Source organism: Lycorma delicatula, chromosome 1, assembly GCF_047948215.1.
Source record: "Lycorma delicatula isolate Av1 chromosome 1, ASM4794821v1, whole genome shotgun sequence".
Lineage (NCBI taxonomy): Eukaryota > Metazoa > Arthropoda > Insecta > Hemiptera > Fulgoridae > Lycorma > Lycorma delicatula.
This window is the reverse complement of record NC_134455.1, coordinates 305,114,357-305,121,307: the sequence shown is the minus strand read 5'-3', so window position 1 is coordinate 305,121,307 and position 6,951 is coordinate 305,114,357.

Sequence of the window (6,951 nt, the reverse complement as noted above, 5' to 3'; positions counted from 1 at the left end):
CAGAGCCTTCAAACTACTTAAATTTAAAACTTTTCATCGTCAAGCACCCATTATTTTTTTTGGGATCAAGATCAGTTGGAATCTGTTTATGTGCATCAACCAAACATTCTATACGTGCTCTTAAAAGGTGTTGATACAACTCAGAGTGACAAGGTGGCAAGCTTGAAGCATCAAAATATTTCAATTTTTGTTTTTAGGAGTGGTTCGTTAATATATCTTATACTGCCGACTATACAGTGCTAATCAAATATCATTAACTTTTCGTTTTGAGATAGATTTCATAACACGTATCCCATACAAACTGCATATAAATATTTCTAACGTTTCGAACACCTCCTCTTGCTCATATCTCTGAAATTATATAACGCTTTCTGATATTTCTCTGATTTTAGCATAATTTGAAAAATTTTCATTTTTTCCTTTTTATAAAAGATTGTATTGTAATTGCACCTGTTAAAGAATGATAACCATCAAAAGTTATGCAGATTGATTCGCCAAAATATTCATATATTTTTCAAATATCAATAAATTTCGTTTTTCCTGAAACTCCATATTCCATCAAACTTTTTGGATTCCTTTTCAAATTATGCATATTGCTTAATATAATGATTATAATATCTATATCAAAGCATTTTAATATTATATTGCTGTCTCTCTCAGTTTTACACACATGGTAGACTATTTTTGTGTCAGCTTCTTCGTGAGCGAGCAACTAAAAACGGAGTCAATCGACTCCGTTTTAACGTTTCCATTTGCATCAACCAGAAAAACATGACATGCAAAAAAGCTAACAAATTTTTTTTATTTTTAATAAATGATTATCATTTCATTATTAGACCAGTCGTTTAAAAAGAATCGAATGCAAAGCCTGTTTAAATTTATTACTGCGAAGCTCTTTCGTGAAATCTACTGATCTCATTTGTGCTGGACATGAACAAATATAGGTTCAGAACCTGTATTTATATTAAGAAATCTCTATCAGCCTCGTTATTTCCTCTCATTGATCTTCAATAATTTTTGATAGATGGTCAAAAATATTGATCAAAAATTAAATGACTTTCTGTTGCTTGTTATCTTTTGTAAAACTAATTTAGCTATATTACCGAATGATTGAGGCACGTCTCTATGCAATGTAAAAGATAAAACCCATTAATTTTTTCTACAACACTTCGCAAATATACAGTATTATCTTCTATTAGTAAGCATTCAATTAATTTCGATTTTGGTGTACTGCAAATGGCTCCGTCAAAGTGACACATTGACATGAGTACTGGGCACTAGATGATAGGTGTAATAGGATAACCTGGAATTTTTGCGATACCTGTATTATCTGTAATTGACATAGTAAAGAATTGACCGAAAACATATCTTTGCAGGTGAACTTCCTCTTCTAATATTTACAAAATCTTTTTTTGGCGTACGTTGATGAAAAATTAAATATTTTGTTTTGTTTAATTGGTTCTTCAAAACGATCTGGTGATTTAACACACTCATTAATAAATGATTTCCAAATTATTTTCTTTATTTTCATTGTTCAAAAGGAAATCAGGCACGACATCTTAAAGTGGCTTTACCGGTGGTTGTATTATACAACTGATTATGATCGACTTGATTACGTTTAAAAGGGTTCATTTTCTAATTTATAATATCTTTCAAAGCTTCTATTTGTTTGTTTGATTTAATTATTTTATTTTTTTCTAAATCTGCGGTTTTCTTCATTTTTTTGTCAGCTACGCCGTACAAATTTGCAAGTATAAAAATCGCCCTTGCGACTGCTTTGAGAAAATATTAAATAGTTTTGTATAAATTCCATTAAAATCATATAAAACTTTGCAGTCTTGCCATGTTGCCATCTAAACTATCGCGTTTGTAGGCTAAATATTTTAAACAAAGATTTACTAATTCTGTATTTTAAAATATTTCAGGTGATACTCTTTCAGTCTGCACTTTGTAAATTATTCTCTGTATTTCATCCTTATTAATGAGAAGTTGGTAATCTATTAAAAATTGTTCAAAATGCAGGATTTGAAGGGTTGCGAATATTATTGGATATAGACACTTACTTCTGTTATAATGTAACGGAAAGAAATCCATTTAATCAGCCACTCTCTAAAAGCCCAGACGAAACCATAAGAGTCGAAAGGGCGCAGCTGTTAATGAATTTCCTGTGGACCTTCTTTAAAGCCATAAATTAAATTTACCTGGATGAATAAAAATACAATAAAAAAGTGGCCATTCTTCAAACTGTATTTGTAAAGCCACTTCAGCAATAGCCAAATAATATGCTGATTGTATTTCAATTTGCCCACCTTCTTTAGTTATTTGTAATGTTTGTACCAGTGTGTCATAAACTACTGATTTGTCTGTAGGAGAAAGATTGATAGTGATAAATAGCAAACTTTTTGTTGGGGATCAAAAGAAAGTCATGAAATTATCTGCTCCATTTCTCTTTCAAATAATCGAAAATATATTATACTTGCATAGCTAATGATACCGTGAATCCTAATATATAAATATAATAATAATAACAATTATTATTATACTAATAATAATTATCACGAAAGTATCGAATTGTATAACCCAATACTTTCTTGTAGCATAAAAAATTAATTTAAATATAAACAACTCAAAAATTGTTTATTTATTTGTAGACTTATTTTTATTTAAGTTCATGGATTGATGCTAACTAAATAACTCATTACATACTATTTTCATATATAAATATTAAACCATACATAACATTTCCTTGCACGGAGAGTGTTCTCTCCTTAAATGAGTATGTAAAAAGGGCTGTAAACTGTTGTTTAAGAAATAATTTATTTGCAAAATTAAATTGTTAAACATTGATGAACTTATATAACCATAATTTTTGCATTTTGATGCGCTGTACATACACAAACAGTGTGAGTTCCACTTGCACCTGCAAGAACACAGTACTTAGTCCTGAGTTCACAGAACTTTGAAAATTCTATTTTCAGCAATGAGTACCTCTGTCACATATGAGCAGCAATGGTATTTTCTCCCACATACTCATTTTTTTCTGAATAGGTGATTCATTTAAATTAGTCAAACTTTTGTTCAGAGCATTTATAGCTTCATCTTTTTTTTAAAAACACAAAGGATTTAATTGTTGAAATTCTTCATCAGACATAGATTCTTCAGCATTATTTTTAGCAGATGCTTCTAACTGTTTTTGGCAAGCATCACAAATTTTGTAACCTTGTTAAGAAAAGTAAATGTTTTCACCAATTTCTTGCTTACACTTCTCAGGTTTTCCTGACAGGAATTATGACTTGACTTTTCAAATGGATTACAGCAGTACATTGTGCTTGAAGATATAGAAATTGATAATTTCATGCTGGTCATTGTATTCTGGTCCAAGGCTGTGATTAATTAGTCATAAAACTCCAAACCTTTAGAGAAAGGCAAGCTCAGTTAACAAAGAGTGACTGAAAAATTTGAAAATAATATTTTTTTGCATCGCTTTATAGATATGATCAATCCTCTTGGAGTACTCTCCAAGAGGATTGATCATATCTATAGATTCAGTTGTGTAAACTGAATCTTTTATTCCAACAGATGATCCAGACTAAATATTACTTTACTTGCCTCAACAGGATGAAACATTTACATTATTTTGTAGAAGGAGTTCATGTCATGACATACTACTCTTCTGCATCATCAAGTGATCCAGTCTGGAAGACTGGAATGGAATGGTTTTCATTGATTGAATCTCAATTAGCAATTGCCACGTAGGGGTAACAACTGGAAATTTTGCTGTACCTAATCATAAAAAACAATTTTTTAACATGATCCCATTGCAATCCTATTATGAAATATTTACAACATGCACAATACACAGTAGGAAGCAAAAAATATTTTTTTTAGATCTTTAAAAAATACACTTTTGCATATATTCAAGGTCAAATAATATCTTGGTAATCTTCAACTATTAATATCAAAAATCCTTGCCAAGCGATATATCATATGAAAGCCCATTCTAAGTGGTTTAAAATGACACCAAAATGAGCTGTCTACCTCTTATAGGAGCTAAGAAATTTATTCTTTTGTAATTAGCCAACCCTTGCTTTTTGCAATTTTTTTACCTTTTTTACAGAATCCTACACAAAAAAAAAGTAACTGATGAAAGATCTGAATAATTTTTTTTTGCATCACTTCATGGGTAGAGCCAAACCTGTAAATTTTATTTAAATTACTGGACATGAATCTGAGAATTGCATTTATTTTCATTGATTTGATGTGGAATGGGTAATGGAATGGGGCAAGCAATCCACCCTTCTCGTCAAACGCGAAACACTTCCTCAATCACTAAGGAAATATTTCATTAAGAAAATCGTTCGTGATTTTGGAAAAATTTTAAGGAGCACCATCCAACTGGAAAATGGAATTCTCCGGTACTCGAGGCACTGCATACCCTTCTAACATATCCAGGAAGACGTTCTTCCCCATTACTGTTTTTTTTTTTTCAGTAAAATGAAAGCGCTCGGTCTTGTCCAACAGCTCACTAAACATTCATTTTTTCACTGTCACACTTATGTTCAATAACGGTATGTGGAGGTTCAGTACCGCATATACGAACATTATACCAATGTACTCGCTCAAACATGAAATGTTGCTTCGTCACTGAAAATGAACGTCTTTAAAAAAATTATCATCCTGCTCTAAACTAACCAGAAATTTCTACAGCAAATTCGAATCCTTTCAATTTCTAATGTGGATAAAGTTGTTGTGATACCTAAATTTTGTACATAACGAAATATAACATTCAACACATTGTGAACATTTGTTTTAGGGATTGTAATTCCTAAAACTGTCTACTGTAATTATCAACTGTCTACAGCATTTCCGCAGGGATTTCTTCGGGGTACGTAGGAAACTTTTTCGCACTGCTTCAATCACTTCATCATACACTGATGGCCGACCTGGACCTGTTTGATAGTAGGCTACCTGTTTATTTGAGTTGTTTGTCCCATTGCCGAATATTATTTTCATGCGGGAGGTCTTCATTGTACACACGACAGTATTTACACTTAACAGTGTAACTGACTCAAACATAACACAACACATATTGAACCATCCTCTGCACCGCAAACATAACTATCGCGCACGTGCTGCTTGCATGAACTGAAAACACAACATGCACGCGCTAGTTTTGTACACATGAACTTGAATGTTTCTCTTTCATTTAACGTATAGTTCATCTCTCTACAATGCTTTTTTCCAGAACTATAACCATTTAAAAGCCCACTATTATTTTACAGACACTGAAAAATCCAAGAAAAGTAGAAATATATTGGTATACATTATTTTTTTGTTAATTTCATCCACAAGAGCAATTAAAGCATCTAAAAATATTTTTCTCCAAATAAAACCCATACTAGCGCACTCTAGAATAAGTTAAGTTTAAAAAAAAAAGATTTGATATTTAATAACTTTTTCCAATATTCTGAAGAAAAAGGTTTACGGTAAGAGCTGTAAGTTACGATAGCTATGGGAGAGTCAGCTGTTTCTATGGAAATATTTATTTTATGAATGGCGAAAACCGTAGTAATCGTACAGCAATCACAATGTAATCTTTTAAATAGATTTAAAGATACTTTTCAAGAAGATGCCCGCAGCCGATCTGTAGTTACTTAGTTGTTAGATGGCGCCACTGAAAGGAGAAAATAAATAAATTAAAATTATAGTCTAACCAAACTTAACCCACGCTCGCTTTGCTCGCTAACCTAGACTAGAGAGCGAAGTGACCGTAGGTTAAGTTTGGTTAGACTATATTTATACAGTTTTATATTTATTTATTATATATATATATATAAATTATATTTATTATAAATTATACAGTGCACCTTCAATTTATGTGGGTGTTACGTTTGAAAATTTCTGCGTATAATGAAATCGCGTAAATTGAGACTCACATTTAATGTAGAAATGTAGGTTAGGTTCTTGTTAAGTTATACAGTAAATAATATACGTAAATTACTGAACTCAAAAAATAATGAACTTTATTTTACTATTTTATTATTACAGTATCATTGTATTATTTTAATTATATTACACTACAATGTAAGTATTTAAAAAAAAAATATGTACTATTTATTTTCTCCTTTTAGTGGCACCATCTAACAACTAACTAAGTAACTACAGTGACTAACTATAAGATCGGCTGCGGGTATTTTCTTGAAAAGTATCGCTTTAAACATACAATTTAACCATTAAGGTTTTCTCATAAAGATAAAATAATATTTTATAAGGGATAGAATTACCGTCTTAGCCGAAAGTGGAATCACCCGTAAGCCAGTAACATAACCTTCCAAATTTTTCCCCATAATTCTAGAAACTCAAGATTTATTTCAGATGTTAAATCAAGAAACCTGATTACGGGATTGATTTCCGGGTCAAATTTATTTTAAGTTGTGTGTAATCTGTAAAAATGGATTAATAAATTGGTTAGCTAAATCTCAGTATATTGTATCGTTGGAGAGTTTACAATTATCTATCAAGTATTTATCTATTGGAAAAGGATCTTTACGGATAATTTCTGCCGGTAACACATTTATAGCTCGTCAAAAACCTTTAAATTTATTCCTGTATTATATTTTTTTTATTTTATTTTAAAAAAATAGTTATTTTACTGCTAAAACGAAACTGGTTGCTAAAGTTATAAATTTTTTTCTTCGATTTAGATGGCTTTCATGTATTCTAGGATTTTTGGTGTAAGTCAATGATTGTCAATAATGCTGTTAATTTTTCAGAATTTTGTCACCGACTCCCATTGCCGTCTCTATAATATTGGAAATACATCTCTGTTAATGATTAAAGCCTCGTTTAAGTTAGAGATATCAGTGACAACAATAAAACTAAAATGTACGGCTATAAAATAGTCAACTTAGAATAATAAAAAAGCTTGACGGTATGTTAAACATGTAACGG